Source organism: Monodelphis domestica, chromosome 1 (genome assembly GCF_027887165.1).
Source record: "Monodelphis domestica isolate mMonDom1 chromosome 1, mMonDom1.pri, whole genome shotgun sequence".
Classification (NCBI taxonomy): Eukaryota; Metazoa; Chordata; class Mammalia; order Didelphimorphia; family Didelphidae; genus Monodelphis; species Monodelphis domestica.
Genome location: NC_077227.1, coordinates 699,572,128 through 699,590,337, shown reverse-complemented (window position 1 = coordinate 699,590,337; position 18,210 = coordinate 699,572,128). Strand labels below are relative to the sequence as shown.

The window sequence follows — 18,210 nt, the reverse complement described above, 5'->3', positions numbered from 1 at the left end:
AAAGCCGCGGTCAGAAGGATGCATTCCACTCCTTCAAGGCCCGAGGCAGGCCAGACATCCCTCCTCCCAAAGCTCCCCGTCTTTTTTGCCTTTTTCTTCACATTTCTTGCCAGTTGGGAGAGCAGGCCAATTCCTGGGGACAGCGGGGCCTGGGGCTCTGGTAGAGTGGGAGATCTCCCAGCTTCCCCAAGTGAGGGAGGAGGGGAAAGGCTCTCAGCCGGAAGGGAGATGGCTGGGCTTTGGCCATGGGTGGCTGGGGCGCCGGCTAAGCCCTCTGGGCTTGGGCTGGCCTCGGAGAGGAGTCAGTGGGTTAAGGGGCCACGCACAGTCTCTCCAGTGCCGGAGAACCTGCCAACCACTTGGATGGCCTTTGAGAACACAGGCTCCACGCTAAGGCAGCGGAGACTCAATGGCCATGCGTGAGACACAACTAAGAATGCCACGTCACACAGAGAGGTGAGAAGGGAGAGGTGCATCCAGAAAGGGAGTGAGCCTCAAAGCAGCCAGTGTGCCAGGCTGGGCACAGACACTATCTTCTAATGGGATACGAGTTCACAGATCAGCAAATACAGAATGTATATATATATATACACACACACATATTTGTTGCTATTAAGTCGATTAGTAGCATCCAACTCTCCACGACCCCATTTGGGATTTTCTTGGCAGAGATACTGGACTGGTTTGTCATTTCCTGCTCCAGCTCATTTCACAGATGAGGAAACTGAGGCAAACAGGGTGAAGTGACTTGCCCAGGGTCACACAGCTAGTAAGTGTCTGAGGTTGGGCTTGAGCTCCTGACTCCAAAAATAGCACGCTACCCACTGATCCTACATGAAGTAAATATATATGCACACATGTGTGTGTATACCACAGTGATGGGAGGGATAGAGGAGATATTAATGCCTGGGGCAATTCAAAAAAGGCCCCTTGAAGGAAGAATGACTTGATCCTTAAAGGATTGAAGGGGAGGAAGGAGAGCATTCCAGGTATGGGGGTTTAGGCAGAGATGTAAGATTAGGGTACAGAGTGGCAGACATGGGGACAAGAATGACATCATGATGGCACAAGGTATAAATATAAATGAGCTCTTGCTAGTTTCATCTCTGTCTCTGTTCTTTCTCTCTGTCTTTCTCTGTCTTTCTGTCTCTTTCTGTCTCTCTCCACCTCTGTCTCTGTCTCTGTCTTTCTCTCTCTCTGTGTCTCTCTGTCTTTGTTCTTTCTCTCTGTCTTTCTGTCTCTGTTTCTGTCTCTCTGTCTCTCTCTGTCTCTGTCTCTCTCTTTGTCTCTGTCTCTCTTCTTTCTCTCTGTCTTTCTGTCTGTTTCTCTCTCTCTCTGTTTCTCTCTCTCTCTCTCTCTCTCTCTCTCTCTCTCTCTCTGTCTCTGTCTCTCTCTCTCTCTGTCTCTCTTCTTTCTCTCTGTCTTCTGTCTCTGTCTCTCTCTGTGTGTTTCTCTCTCTCTCTCTCTCTGTCTCTCTTCTTTCTGTCTTTCTGTCTCTGGTTCTGTCTGCCTGTCTCTGTCTGTCTGTCTGCCTCTCTCTCTCTCAGCTTCACTCTCCCCAGATAGAAGAGCATCCTTTCAGGAAATGACTGACCAGTCTATGGTACTGCCTGGAGTTGTCAATAGAATAAGAGCCACCCAGGAGTCCAGCCCAGCCGGGCCCTGACAAGGCTGTCTTCCTAGATCTCCCATCATAAAGTACAGAACAATTCAGAAACCAAAAGTCTCCTAGAGCAGCCATTCCCCAAAGGTAGGTGAACCCTCTGCCACATGCCCAGGCTTTGGATGGGGGCAGTTTAGAAGGAGGATTGGTGATGGGAAAGTATTTATTGGTCCACAGATGTGTCTTTACACAGTGCCAAAATACCAAAGAGTTTTAGAAGATGGAAGGATCTCTAAAGATCATCTTATCTCAACCCCTTCATTTTACATATGGGAAAGGGAGAGCTAGAGTCTTAGGTCATTGATTTAGAATTGGAGTAGATCTGGGACCACTGAATTTGAATGACTCATTTTACAGAGTCAGAAACTGAATCCTAGGGAAGTTAACTAACTGGATAATGGTCATGTGGGTTTTTAATCAGAGGTGAGATTCGAACCTGGGTCCTTGAACTCCAGAGAGAGCTTTTTGCACCACACTATTCTATAGATGAGAAAAGTGCAGCTTCTTTGTCTGAGTTTCTTCTAGTACCTGTCAGAAAACCATTCTCAGTTACACATATATGAAATAATTGAGACCAAGGAGCCATCTGTTTTTTGAGTGTGGAATATCAGCTCAATTAAGAGAGACCAGTCCAGCCACATAATAGCTCTCTGAAGGGAGGGCTTTGCCCTGACCATGTCCTCAAAGACTCACAGTAAATTAAGGCAAGCTAAGTGATGGGTGAGTCTGGGAACAGGGAGGTGATGCAGCTATCCACGGTCCTGGATACTGGGAAGGGGTTTGGCGAGGGACACTGAGAGATGGACTAAGGGGGACCAAGGTCACTTGGGGCCGTCCCACATCCTCTTCCCATATTTCCCACTGACTAGTTGAAGAAGCTAACACTCAGAGCCTATTACTTAGGCTTTAATGGGAAGCAATCAATATGTCTTTGGCTAAGTAGGAATGGAATGAGTTTTATGGCAATGATGTCAATAGGAAAATGTCTCCTCCCCCAACTTTCTTCTTTAGTTCTTATTAAAGGAAAATTTTTTAAAGTCTTTTAAAAGCCATTTTAGATATATAATAACTTGTTATATAAGATGGTATTATATATGAATATATATTTTAATGTGTCTTAATTTAATGTTTATACCTAAAGAGACACATACATATATACATATATTATATATTCATTTTTAAAATGAAGTCATCTAGGGTCAGGCCAGAAACCAGGTCATTTTCCATCAGTAGTGTTGCTATAAGGATATAATAATGTTGATATAATATAATTGGAAAAAAGGAACTTAGTGCCAAGAGATTTGGGTTCAAATCCTGACTTAGACACTAGCTAACATGGCCCAGGACCAATCATTTCATGTCTTGGATAATTTTCTTCATCTGTAAAATGGGAATAATAATAACACTCACTTCTTGCCCCAAAGGACTGTCATCAGAGTGGCATTGTGAATCATGGGATCAGGGCATTAGATTGGGAGGCCACCTCAGAGGTCATCCAGTTTGGCCTCCTCATTTTATAGAAGAGGATGCTGAGGTCTGGACTTGCCCACCATCCCACAAGTGGCAGAACTAGGATCCTAACACAAATCCTCTGGTACCAACACCACATCTCTTGCCTTTCACCAGAAAGCCTTTTCAAGTACTAGAGAAAAAGATGCTGTTATTGTTCATGCATCCGGGACATCTGGACCAGACTATCCTGGCCACCGATACTTTAATAGCCTTTCTCTCTTCCCCATTTCAATTAAAAAAAAAAACTTACTTTCTATCTAAGACAGAAGGGCAAGGGTTAGCCAAACAGGATTAAGTGACTTGTGCAAGGTCACAGAGCTTGGAAGCATCTGAGGTCATATTTGAACCCGGGTCCTCCCAACTTCAGGATTGGTGCTCTATCCACCGTGCCACTTTGGCACCCTCCCATTTGGCTTTAAATTTCCTTTCAGACTTTTGGAGGAATAATTAGTCAATTCTAACTTTTCTCCCAACACACTGACCCTGAATCATCCTCCAGGCCTCCCAGCACATACAGCCTCATAGAGTGATCACCCCTAAAATTCTCTACCACGTAGAGCAATGTTCTTCCTTCCTCCAAATTCCTCTTCAAATTCTTCGTTTTTCCATTGAAAGGAAGCATGAGGGAATTCACACTTTGTCTGGGGAAGCTCATGACATCTGGCTTGTGAGGTTGAGCTGCGAGGTATTTTCTTTCCCACCTAACTCAGCATAGCACACTTGGTCCAAATTGATTAACCGTTGTAATTATTTTATTAATGAGCACACCTTAAATACACAAAGAACTTCCCATCCCAGAGGAACCCACGAGGGGTTTCATGGACCAGACACAGAAATCATTTCATGGAAGCATGAATAGGGCAGCCTTGAAGAGCCACCCAGAATTCTTACTGGGCAATAAGGAACAGGGGCCGCAGAGCATTTCCCTTTGGAAAAAGGAGATATTGCAGGAGTCACAGAGCTTCCTGGCACAGGGAAGACCCTTAGGGAGCATCAGTCCAGGGTTCTTAACCTTTTCTGGGTCATGAACCCCTTTGGCAGTCTCATAAAGCCTACAGGACCTGCCTCAAATCAGGTCTGGAGTTGGGAGGACCTGGATTCAAATCTGGCATCAAACACTACTTAACTAAGTCACTTAACCCTGATTCTTACAGCTCTTCTGTCTTAGAATTGTAACTAGGACAGAAAGTAATTAAGGGAAAAAAAGAACAATACTATCAAATGCATAAAATAAAATACATGGGATTACAAAGAAAACCAATTATTGGTAAAAATTTATTTTTTTTTCCTATTTGAGTTCACAGACGTCCCAAAATCTATCCATGAACTCCAGGTTAAGAATCCCATAGTCAATTCCAACTCTTATTTTTATTAATCTATTATTAACCTAAGTATCATTAATCCATCTATTAGTATTATTATTATTAACCTGGGTATTATTAATCTATCATTAATCCACTTCTCAATTTAGACAGGAGGAAACGGAGGCTTGGAACAGCTAAGAGATGAATTCAAAGTCCTACAGCTTAGTAGTAGAACATATTATTATATATCTAACATATATGTCTAATATAAAATATCAAATAACATTATATATCTAATATACCTTTTAAAAAGACATTAAAATTTTAGGCAGGAAGAAACAGAGGCATGGAATAGCCAAGAGAGGAATTCAAAGTCCTACAGCTTATTAATAGAATATATTATATATCTAATATATCTAATAACATTATATATCTAATGTGTTTTTTAAAAGACATATTAAAATCTTAGGAGGAAACAGAGGCCTGGGCAGCTAAGAGATGAACCCAAAGCTTATTAGTAGAAGGGCCAAGTCCAGAATCAAAGTTCTCTCACTCCCTTCTATTAAATCCTACTTGCACCCAATTAGTCATGTATAAGTTGGCTAGAGGCCTGGAATAATTTCTTGCCCTTTATAAACACAGCCAGTGACCTTAAATGACTATAATCCTTTGGCTTTCCCAAATCCCCAAAGTTCAGCACCCTGGAGTTCCTTTAGTCTAATATCTTCATTTTACAGAGGAGGAAACACTTGCTCAGAGTGATCTATCTGGGTGGGCAGGTAGGTGGTTTGGACCCAGATCCTTTCACTCTAGAACAAGCCTTACAGTTTGGCCTTTCTTCCTCGGTAGCCTCCCACTCCCTACTCTACAGAGTCCCTGGAAGAGACTCGCTCTGCCAAATAAAGATGGCAGCCGGCCTCGCCACTGTGCCCGGGTCTGCTGGGTTCAGTGTCTGGCCATTCTCATCGCGGGCTCTCGGGCACCTGTGAGGCACCCAGAAGGCCTTCTGTCATCCGGGAGGAGGTGGACAGGCAGCAGACTAAAGAGCTTTCTGACCTGCCCTTTGCAGGAGCTCTGCTTTTCACTAATATTTTCACAGACGGCCTCTGCTTTGGTGCAGGTGGGTCTGCCATTATTAATGTGGAAGGAATTGAGCTGTCACCGGGCGCAGTCAGTTTATCAAGGCCTGACAGGGCATTACTTGAGTGATCACTAGCCTATTAATTTCCACCCCTACCCCCACCTAGTCCTTGCCAGGGGTATTAGAGTGAAAAATGGCAACTTCACCGCAGGGAAATTCTTCAGGGTGACAAAAATAAAAATAACTCTAATTGAAGCTGATAGAAATTATACCCTTTAAAAACACATAGAGAGATGCACTATATAGAATGTAAATTAATGGTGGGGCAGGGCTTCTGTCACCGGATAATAGAAACAAAATGACAGCTACACCAAACATCCTCACAGGGGCACCCAGATCAGCTCCATCAGCCGGGCGATGGTTCTGCCCGAAGGAAGGCTATTGCCGCATCTCGGGATGGGAGCAGCAGGAGGGGAAGGGAGGATCCTAAGGCTCTCACAGAGGGAAGCTCATTCCCCAAGGCTGCCCCATTGGCCATCCCATTCCGAGGGACCCTCTTAGTGTCCTGACCTTGGGTTGTGGGTTTTAATGGATGACTGCTAGACTTGGGGATCAAAACAACTAGGGTTCATGGATACTTCTAAGCTCTGTATCCCACCATTCCCAGATTGCCTGTGAAATGAGGCGAATCATAAGCTCCTTGGGTCAAAATGTCCTCATCTGTAAAAGGACAGGGCAAGGCTAGATGAGAGGGGTTGGAAGGTCTCAAATCACTTATCCTATGTCTCTCTCTTTCTTAAAAACTCTTCCATCTTAAAATCAATCCTCTTCACTTAAAAAAATGTTTTCATTTACAGGTAGAAACAATTTTTTACAACTGTTTTTGACATCTTGAAATTCTGGCTTTCTCCCTTCCCACCCTCTTCATTTTTGTAGAGGAGTACTCTTAAAACCCATAGGATAGGGGGCAACTAGATGGCTCAGTAGATTGAGAGTCAGGCCCAGAGATGGGAGGTCCTGAGTTGAAATCTGAACTCAGATACTTTCTAGCTGTGTGATCCTGGGCGAGTCACTTAATCCCAATTGTTTAGCTTTTACTGCTCTTCCAAGATTGAAGGTGAGGATTGAAGAAAAAATGGGGAAAAACTAAAGAGAGGGTTGGGGGAAAGGGAGAAGGGTAGAGAGAAAGAAAACGGAGAAAGGGAGAGAGGGAGAAGGAAGAGAAAAAGGAGGGGGGAAGAGAAGGGATAGAGAGACCTTTCAAAAGAGGAACACCCAAGAACACTTGGGGTCACCTAATGGATGGGGGAGCACCTGAACTGGGCCTCAAGGAAAAATTTTAGCAGGTGGAAATGAGTGAATGCATTCCAGATGTGCTCTTTTTTTACAGATGATAGGACTGAAGTTTTACGCTGGGTAGATCATAGGATGTGAAGCTTGAAAGGCTTTAGAGATGACTGAATCTCTAAATGATGCTTTCTTTTTACAGGTGAGGAAAGAGAACTTCATAGAGGTTAATTAGTAATAACAGAATCATAGATTTCAAGCTAGAGGGGATTGTAGGGGCCTTCTAGACCAACCCCCTCCTTTTACAAAGAAGGAAACCAAGGTTGAGAGATAACTGACTGACACAAGGTCACATGTAGAGTAATGGCAGGGCTGGGATTTAAAATCAGGTCCCCTGGTTCCAGTCTAATCCAGCCTCAGGTCTCTTGCCGAAAGTCACACATATAACATGTGCAATGGAGCAATGACATTCTTTGCACAGTTGGTCGGCTGCCAAAAATAGCCCAGACCTCTTGGGCATTCTTTCAGCAACCACATGCCCAGCTTATGTAGTATTATGCATTCTGGTTATCTCAAACTAGAGGACAATGTTTTTTTTCTCCTATGGAGGGGAGGAGGAGACTGCAGCAACTCATGATATCAGCTGAGGCATGGAAGGACTTCATGTATGTAAAGTGAGTTGCCATGCCCACACCTTAATACTTAAAGTATTCAAGTGTAGTTTTCTATGTCTATGTTATTGCTTCCTGTTATTAGTGTAAGCTACACAAAGGCAACAATATAGTGCTCTCAACACAATTGTGCTCAAAGAATGGAAAGTTTAGAGCAGCAAGAGACAAGAAAGGTTAGAGATCATTTAACAAGAATTTAGTGAGGGCTTACTAGGTATTTAGGTGGTACAGTGGATAGAGCTCTATACTTGGAGGCAGAAAGTTCAAATTCTGCCACATACTGCCAATGTGATAAGACAAGTCACTTTATCCTGTCTCAGTTTCTTCATATGTAAGATGGGGCAATAATAGCATTATAGTTTTGAGGATCAAATAAGATAATATGGAGAATGGTATAAAAATAGCAGATGATGATGATGATGATGTTCTGGCACAGATTAGGAGATTGAAGCCTATACAAATGATGAGATTATTTTTAATGCATTTTTTGGGGTAGCTAGGTAGCTCAGGAGATGAGAGCCAGGCTTAGAGACAGAAGGTCCTGGGTTCAAATGTGACTTCAGATACTTCCTAGCTCTGTGACCCTGGGCAAATCACTTAACCTCTAATACATAGCCCTTATCACTCTTCTGCCTTGGAACCAATACACAGTATTGATTCTAACATGGAAGATAAGGGTGTTTGTTTGTTTTTTAAGTAATCCTTAACAAGAATAATTCTGGAGCAGCTAGATGGCACAGTGGATAGAGTATCAGATGACCTGGATTCAAATCTGGCCTAAACACTTCTTAGCTGTATGATCCTGGGTAAGTCACTTAACCCCCATTGCCTAGTCCTTCTGCCTTGGAACCAATACACAGTATTGATTCTAACATGGAAGACAAGGGTTTTTTTTTCTTTTTAAGCATTTATTAAGCATCCCCCATGTTAAAGGCTCTGTGTGTAAATTGCCCAATGTTACCCAGGTGGTAAATGGTAAATCCAGGATCCAAAGTCACATTTTCTGACTCCAAACAGGGTTCATTTTTCACTGGACTATGTGTACTCCTGCCTCCTGGGTTAGCAAATATTTGTTTAATTGAATCAAATCAAGATCAGGCTACTTTAGGCCACCTCAGAAGCTAAGCTAATCCTTGTTAGCATTTGGATAAGAAATTCCCCAGGAATCCTGGCCACGGAAAGTATGTGGGATAGGAAGGGTAACAAAAGACCAAATTGGCTAAAGCCAGAGCTTTGACATATCCTTGGAGGATAGATGAGGGAACCGCAAAAGGTGGAAATGAGGCCACGTCATTGAGGGTGATTATCAAGAAAAAGCACATTTGTATAGGGACAAGATTAGAAAATGCAAATGTCACAAGGCAGATACAACCAGCAGGGGTTTTTAAAAAGAATTATGAAAAAAAAAAGGAGGAGGAAATTGGGCTGGATGGGATTTGGCCAGTAATCCCAAGCTGAACCTTGTTACCAAAGTCCATCTTTTCAGCCCATTATTCTCTTGGGATGGGACAGGAACAAAAATTTGAGTCCATGATGATCTCAGCAAAGTCACACTTTTGAAGAAGCCAGTGGACAGTGGAGGGAGATACAGTGCTCATGAATGAATGGCACCATGCTGTTGACAATTACTTCAAAGAAAGGGTGTCTGGAGCACCTTCAAGGAAATGTATGATAACAATGACAAATGGCAGCTGACATTTACTTGGTGCTCTCTGGTTGGCAAGGTGCTTCACATGCAGAATCTTATTTGGGGAGATGGTTTAGTCATGCACTGAGGGCAAGGGATGACAGATGGACAGGTTGACTGGGAGCCATGCTATCCACAGAATGCTAACAGATCCAGAGGAGGCCTCCAGTGTGTTGGGCCGAACCCTCTATAATATATATATGGGAAGACACAGATAGAATAGTAACAGGAATGGCCAGGCTTAGAAATGGAAGGTACTGGATTCGAAGCTGGCTCAGCTTCTTCCTGGCTGTGTGACCCTGGACAAGTTAACTCCCATTAGCCTAGCCCTTACCACTCTTCTACATTGGAATTCAAGGCGGAAGAGTGGTAAGAGCTAGAGAATGGGAGTTAAGTGACATGCCCAGAGTCACACAGGTAGGAAGTATCTGTGCCCAGATTTGATCCCAAGACCTCCCATCTCCAGGCCTGGCTCTCAATCTACGGAGCCACTCAGCTGTCCCTCTAAGAGAGAAAGTAGGAGTTAAAAAAAAAAGAATAATACAAGATGAGAAAACGTAGATGGGTTATGATTTGCCCCCACTGATCCATCAAAATATATAAAATGTTTTAAATGATTCAGTTGTATTGGGCAAAGAAGAGAACCAGAGGCAATTTCACTTCCCTAATGATGAGAGAAAACTTACAAAGGGAACCTAAGAAAATGGTCTTTTTTTTAAAGCTTCTTTTTCTCTTTTCCTTTTTTCTGAAAAGATGAGATTAGAATATTGACTAGAACAAGCTCCATTTATGATAAAATATTTAGAGCTCAAAGGGGTGTCAGAGATCACCTAGTATAATTATAGATGAGGAAACTGAATCCGAAGAAAAAATATTTCTGCAATGTGGGTAGTAAAGAACAGAGGCAAGGGGCAGCTAAGTGGCTTAGTGGGTGGAGAGTCAGGCCTAGGAATGGGAGATCCTGAGTTCAATGTGGCTCAAACACATCCTGGCTGTGTGACCCTGGGCAGGTTACTTAACCACAATTGCCTAGCCCTTACTGCTCTTCTGTCTTAGAATCAATATTTGGTATTGATTGTAAGGTAGAAGGTAAAGGTCTAAAAAAAAAAGAAAGAAAGAAAAGAGTTGGGGATTCTAGCCTAGATTTTGGACTTCACACTCAGTGTTCTCTCTAATTCAATATGGTATGCAATTATAAGATTATAAGGCAGGGGAATAAATTGAAAGAGACAGGAAGACAGACAGAGAGACAGAGACAAAGAGAGAGAGAAGGAGAGAGAAAGGGGGGGGGACAGAGAATGAGGGAAGAAGAGAGGCAGGGAGGAAGGCAGGAAGGAAGGCAGGAAGGAAGGCAGGAAGGCAGGAAGGAAGGAAGGAAGGAAGGAAGGAAGGAAGGAAGGAAGGAAGGAAGGAAGGAAGGAAGGAAGGAAGGATCAGCTGGTTCAATGGCACTGAAGGAGGAAGCAAATGTCATTCTGAAGCCACTAGCCAATATTTTTTAGAAATCATGGGAAGGCAGGATAAGCCCTCCCCACCCCCCCAAACAGAGAAAAGGCAACAGCTATGCCCATTTTACAAGAGAAGAAAAAAGGATAACCTTGGAAAATAACAGACTAGTCGGCTTAACATCAATAGAGGGGAAGATACTAGAATGAGTCATAAAAAAAATCAATTTGCAATCACGTAAAATAGCACAAGAATTACTACTCAGGCCTTGTGAAGAGAAAATCATGCCAGACCATTTAATTTCCTTCTATGACAGAGTGACAGGCCTTGTGGATGAGGGCAGAAGTGAGAGATGTAATCTGGCTTGATTTCATATACCTTTTTAAACTCTGCCCATATGATAGACTAAGAACATCAGGGCTATCACACTGGATCCATGGAGCCCAGTGCCCTGCTCCAGATGAGCCCTCCAGGATGCCAATGTCCAAAGGTTGGGCTGACATTCAAAGATTATAGACTCCCTCCAGACTCTGATAACTTCCTTTAATAACTTAAAAAAAAAAAAAAGATCCTTGCCTCCTGTTTTAGAATTAATACTGTGTATCTGTTTCCAAGGCAGAAGAATGGTAAGGGCTAGGCAATGGGGGTCAAGTGACTTGCCCAGGGTCACACAGATAGGAAGTGTATGATGGTGTATTTGAACCCAGGACCTCTAGTCTTCAGGCCTGGCTCTCAATCCACTGAGGCCACCCAGCTGCCCCTAATGAGCCTATTTCTTTTACAGGTAAGGAAATTCATTATAAAGAGGTTAAGTGTTTTGCCCAAGATCATACAGTTAGTTTTCTGCTGGAGGTAAAAACTTGAATTCAGAGGGAGGTTAGGGTAGCATAGTAGACAGTGTCAGGTATGGAGTCAGGAGGTCCTAGGTTGAAATCTAACCTCAGGACACTTCCCAGCTGGGTGACCCTGGGCAAGTCACTTGACCCCATTTGCCTAGCCCATGCCACTCTTCTGTTAAGGATTGTTTGAGAATTAAAAATCAAACAAAACAAACAAAAACATGAACCCAGGTCTCTTGATGTGGTCTAGTGAAACTTTCTCGTACACTATCAGACTCTCATAATGAGGTCCATTTGCTATTCTCCCTAGGGTACAAGACTATTTCTACTTATGTTCTTCTATACTCTAGTAATTTATGATTTGGGAGGCGTATTCTTCTTTATCCCAGCTCAGATCCTTCAAATTATACAAAATTCTGATACTGTGCTTTTCCAGCCTACCTATTTATTCAATCTGTTCTCCTGAGAAAGATCCTTGAGATCTCCAGCTGGTCTAGTCCCTTCATTTTACAGACAAGGAGACTAAGGTAATAAAGACTTGTCTAAGGGCCAGCTCTACCTGGAGTTCATTGTTCAAATTTCAGTATAAGCATTTGTAACTCAGAAACCAGCAAGTCATGCCACCCCCCACCACCTCCACCTGCAATTTAGTCACTTTAATCTTACCTCTCAGTCACTAGATTTTTTTGACCACAACCCAAGAATCACCTCTTGCTGGTGCTCCTACCCTTGAAATTTAACTTGAATAGATTTTGTATTGAATTATACATTTACATGTAGATTTGGCCAATAGAACATAAGTCCCTTGAAGGTAAGAACTGTCTCATTTTTGTCTTTGTTTTTGCCATACCTGGTACATAATAGGTGCTTAATAAATATTTGTTGAATTATTTAAAAAATACAAAGGAAGGAAAGAGGAGAGAAAGAAAGAAGAAGAAAGAAAGAAAGAAAGAAAGAAAGAAAGAAAGAAGAAAGAAAGAAAGAAAGAAAGGAAGGAAGGAAGGAAGGAAGGAAGGAAGGAAGGAAGGAAGGAAGGAAGAAGAAGGAAAGAAGGAAGGAAGAAGAAAGAAAAAGAAAGAAAGAAAGAAGAAAGAAAGAAAGAAAGAAAGAAAGAAAGAAAGAAAGAAAGAAAGAAAGAAAGAAGACAAGAAAGAAAGAAAGAAAGAGAAAGAAAGAGAGAAGAAAGAAAGAAAGAAGAAAGAGAGAGAAAGAAAGAGAGAGAGAGAGAAAAAGAAAGAGAGAGAGAAAGAGAGAAGAAGAGAAGAAAGAGAGAGAAGGAGAGAGAAAGAAGAGAGAAAGAGAGAAAGAGGAGAAAGAGAGGAAAAGAAGAAAGAAAGAAAGAAAGAAAGAAAGAAAGAAAAGAAAGAAAGAAAGAAAGAAAGAAAAGAAGAAAGGAAAGAAAGAAGAAAGACAAGAAAGAAAGAAAGAAAAGAAAGAAGGAAAGAAAGAAAGAAAGAAAGAAAGGAAGGAAGGAAGGAAGGAAGGAAGAAGAAAGGAAGGAAGGAAGGAAGGAAGGAAGGAAGGAAGGAAGGAAGGGAGGAAGGAAGGAAGGAGAAGGAGAGAGGAAAGAGAGAGGAGGGGAGGAAGGAAGGAAGGAAAAGCAAAGCAAAGGAAAGATCAGCAAGTGCTATAAATCAGGCTTTGATTTATTGTTTTGTGATTGTCTAGACTTAAGAAAGTGATAAAGAAAGTGTTAATAATATGAGATTAAATTTACAAATGTGTTCTTTTTCCCCTCTAGAAATCCAGTTGTTAAAAATTTACCAGGACACCTGTTGCCAAAATCACCCAGCCATTAAGTGGAAGAGCCAGATCTTCTGACTCCCAGATCCATTATTCTTCCAATGATACCATCTTATCAAGTCATTTCAGTCATTTTTCTCTGAATCCCTTACAGCTCTTTTGTGTCTGACCAATAAGCTAGAAGAATGTAAGTGGTGACTTGTTTGCCTAGTGCAAGGGACTGTCATGGGTAGCTCAGCGTGTGGCCTGAAAGGACGAATGTGGCCATATCTAAGAAAGGTCAATCTTCAGGTCAATATCTTCATTGACAACTCCTATAAAAGAATGTAAAATATGTTCTTAAGATTACAGGAGAGATATTAAATAGTACGTCTTCTAATGTTTTAGAAGATGAAAAAAGGTCAAAATTACATAAAACTAGAAAATGAAATGCAATTAAAACAAGTAAAAGATGCTCACGGAGGGATAAAACACCCAGCAATATAAGTAGTAACTAGAAGGGTTAACTTTGCCACATAGAAGAAAAAAGACTAACTACAAGCAGACTATGTTTGCAGGCTGCAAGTTATCTGGTAGAAAAGAGAAAAACTAGCATGGTTACTAAGTTACATATATAGTGTGAGCATGGGTTTTATATATTCCTGATCCTTGAATGCTTGCTCACGAGCTCTCTCTCTCTCTCTCTCTCTGTATATATCTATCTATCTATCTATATATACATATACATACATATATATACACACACATATACATGTAGATACATACATATTATATTACAAATAATATATATTCCTGGTCCTTAAATGTTATATATATATTACATATAACAATACATATATATATATATGAAACACACATACAAACCTATCTCTCTCCCTCTTCTCTCTCTCTCTCTCTCTCTCTCTCTCTCTCTCTCTCTCTATATATATATATATATATATATATATATGTAATTATTTCTTCCTGGCCCTTGAATTATATGTGCACACACAGACACAGACACACACCCTATAATGCCATATATCCCTTAGAAAACAGGGCGTTGGAGGAAGAATAAATTCTAGAATACAGAATGTTAGAACTAGAAGAAATATTAAAAGTCAGTTCTAGTGACCTTCATAAATTGTGAGGAAACTGAGGCCTCATGAGTAACAGAATTGGTTCAGAATCTAAACCAACTTTTTGATTCACTCTGAGTCTGGTCCACCACTCTGTCTCCTCTGCCTTGGAAAAAAGTGTATTCACCAGCCCCTGGGTGTTGACAATGTATAGGTAGAGCCCTAGAAGGGTTAAAGAATATTCATGATCTTGGCCCAGCCAGATCCATTCCCTGGGAGGGTCCAGGTCCAGATTATTGCTTCCAATAGGAGCCTGAGGCCAGTTGCTGGACAAAATTTTGGTTTCCTGAAAGAACACTGGCTTGGATTCAAATCTTAGCTTTCTTACTTCCCATGTGACCTTGGGGGAAATAAATTCCCTTTTCTGGGGCTCAGTGTCCTCACTTGTAAAATGAGGGAGTCATACTAAGTCATCTCAGAAGTCCCTCCAAACTCAACAGTCATAAAATCCTATCAAATAAATAATCGCTTTTCCACAAGTCACCTGGATGGGTGGTGTTAGAAAGACACAACACCGATTCTTCTAGAAATCTTGGCAGACTAGTCTTGCACCAGTACCAGACATAATAATAAATATCTCAGAGTGAAAATCTTTGAGGATCACCATGTCCCCCATCCATCCACTTGCCTCAGTTCTGGCTCAACCTAAGGGGGGGGTGGTAAGAGGATGAATGAGGGAAGAGCTTCAAAAGGATTCCCTCAGGGACTATATGCCTCCCAGGTAGCAAAGATCCTAGTTCCTAAGAAGCCCATCCTCCCCTCTCCCCATCCATCCTAAGTCTGTTTTAAGTTTATCCCCTGGCCAGCTGACCTAGTCTTTCTGGGAGGGCTGCTTCCGCTTTCCCTTAAGGACACCTGCAGTGAACACTGGAGAGCCAAATAAATATTTATGGATGCGAGGTCTAGAGGAAATCCAGGCTCTGTTCCCAGCTCCAGCACTGACTTCCTTTGAGACCATGGACTAATCATTTGATTTCTCTGGGCCTTCATTTTCCCAACTCAAACATGGAGTTTTGTGAACTCTGAATACCACCTGCTTGTCTGCACATGGCAGGCTGTCACGCACACACATGTGAAGATGCTTGTAAAACACTGAGTTACTTAGAAAAAAAGGTGCTACAAGAGCCAGCCTGGAGATGGGTGTGCATTTCTGGGGCAAGGAGAACCTAGAAAGTAAATTAATATGTATGTCAGAAGTATCTGTATAAGAAAACACCAAATTTTATTTCTTGTTTTTCTTATTTTATTTAATCTCTTACCTCCTGCCTTAGAATTGATTCTAAGTATCACTTGCCTCAGAGAGATGAAGCCACAAATCCAAACCATATGATCTCCTCTGGCCAGGCTGGTGAGTTTGTTGAAATGATTCCCCCAAGCCTGGGCATTCCTGGTCCCTTTCAAATCCTACGCATTTTATTAAACCCCTACCTCCTTGTTTAGATTTGTTTATAATCAATACTAAGTATTCATTCCAAAGCAGAAAACTGGTATGGGCTAGGCAATTAGGTTAAGTGACTTACTCAGGGTCATTCAGGTAGGCAGTGTCTGAGGTCAGATTTAAACACAGGACCTCCCATCTTCAGGCCTGACACTCTATTGTGCTATATGGTTGTCCCTAATTTCTTGTTTTCTAAAGAAAGAATAGCTAGAAACCTCAGGGTAGAGAAGTGCAGAGGGGAATGACACACAGAAATTTAATATATTAATGTCCACCAAAAAAAAAAATTACAGCATCAGAACTTTAGGCATCACCCGGTTTCCCAAGATTTCAATCAGTAATTTATGTTTATATATTTTATATTATATTATTATGTTATATTATTATTTATTATTCTTATTCTACAGAGAGGCAACTGAAGCACAGAGAATTCAGATGCCATGCCCAGGGTCACACAGTTCATATCTGAGGCCAGATTGGAACTAAGGTCTTGCTGATTTTAAGTTCAACATTCTAGGTACCATCTAACTGCCTCTAGTATGGTAAAAAAGACATCTAGATTTGGAGTGAGAAAACTCAGAATCAAAGACCTGGGTTTGAATCTCGGCTTTATTTCTTGTGAGCTCTATGATCTTGGAGAAGAAAATCTCTTTAAAATAATCATCTTCCCTTCCCCAGGGCAGTTAGGTGGCAAGACAGATAGGTTGCCAGGTTGGGAGTCAGGAAGACTCTCGTGTTCAAATCTGACCTCAGACACATACTAGTTGTGTGACCTTGGACAAATCACTTAATCCTGTTTCCTTAAATGGGAATAATTTTTAAAAATGAGGAAGTCAGAGAAATTTCAGTATTTTACAGACATTAGAGATATCTACTGTAAGTCTTTCATTTTCCAGATGAGGAAATGGAGGCCAAGAGTCCATATACAACTAATTAAAGCCAAATGGTGACCCTGGTTTCTGACACCAAATCTTGCCCAACCCCCTTATTTTCCAGGGGTCGAATCTGAGGTTTAAAAAGAAGTCACTTATCAGTTGCCATATTCCTTGGTCTCCTGACTCCCACTCCAGGTCACTTTTCACCACCTTAGAATTATAAGGAACAAGGGAAAGGAGGGAGCATAGTGGATAGAGAGTCAAATCTGGAATGGGGAAGTCCTGGGTTCAAATGTATCCTTAGACACTTCCTAGCTGTGTGACCCTGGGCAAGTCACTTAACCCCAACTGTCTATCTCCTACCACTCTTTTGTCCTAGAAATGATACTAACACAAAAGGTAAGAATTAAAAAAAATTATTAGGAACAGGCTTCTAAGGCAACTCTCTTTCTGAAGCAGAATTTACTCTCAGAACTATTTGAAGTGCTCTATTTAAATGCCTCCAACTGTACTTACCCTCTCCCAATGGCCTTAGCCAACTAGCTGTTGCTTGTTAATTACTCACTCCTTAGATCAAAGGCCTCATTTATAAAAAACAAAATTACTCATTCTGCTTAAAAAAAAAAGGCAAGAAAATATCTGGAGTTTTCCCTCAGGCCCTGATTTCTTTAGTCCTCATTTTGCTGTTTATAATTCTATCTGATGCTACCCCAGACTTCTGAGAGTGAGGCTGGTTTGGGAACAGTCAAGCTTATTGCCTGGGTCAAATGTTTACAAGGATGTTCTCATTTGGGTTCCTGGGCCTGATCCTCAGATCTTTTAGACAGACTGGCAGAAGGTAGAGGAAGGGAAAAAGGAATCTTCCTTATTCACCAATAATATTGAGAATGTTTTCGAGTTTCACCTGACTGAAACATCTATTTCTCAAAGTCCTTTTTTTTTTAAGTCAATGTCTGTGTTTACCGGGGACTTTTAACAACTCTGTGTAACTCCCCAACACAACTGTGATGGGCTAAGAGGAGCTGCCATTCAGATGATGGGGCATCTTGGCTGCCCTTGTTTTTATTGTATTTTCTTTTTGAACCCCTTACTTTTCTGCCTTAGTGACAAACTCCAAGATAGAGGGGCAAGTAAGGGCTAGGCAACCAGGGATCAGTAACTTGTCCAGGGTCCTAGGAAGAGTCTGAGGTCAAATTTGAACCCATGTCCTCCAGATTCCAAGCCTGGTACTCTAATCTCTGTGATGCCTATCTGCCCCTTGCCCCTGTTTTTGTTGTTGTTGTTGTCATTTGTTTTTTAAAACCCATACTACCCATCTTAGAATCAATACTGGGTATTGTTCTAAGGCAGAAGAGCAGCAAGGGTAGGCAATGAGGGTTAAGTGACTTGCCCAGGATCACCACACCTGGGAAGTGTCTGAGGCTACATTTGAACCCAGGACCTCCTGTCTCTGGCCTGGCTCTCAATTCACTGAACCACCCAGCTGCCCCCATGAATTGCTTTTTAGCAGTGTGTCTCATGAGAGGTCATAGAAACAAAAGAAGCA

General features: G+C 41.7%; 1 protein-coding gene across 5 annotated transcripts in view; it reads right to left on the bottom strand.

Annotated features, from left to right (window-relative positions):
* Positions 1-18,210, bottom strand: part of GSE1 (Gse1 coiled-coil protein) — an 869,104-nt gene that overhangs the window by 521,353 nt on the left and 329,541 nt on the right. The gene's annotated exons all lie outside the window — the stretch shown is intronic.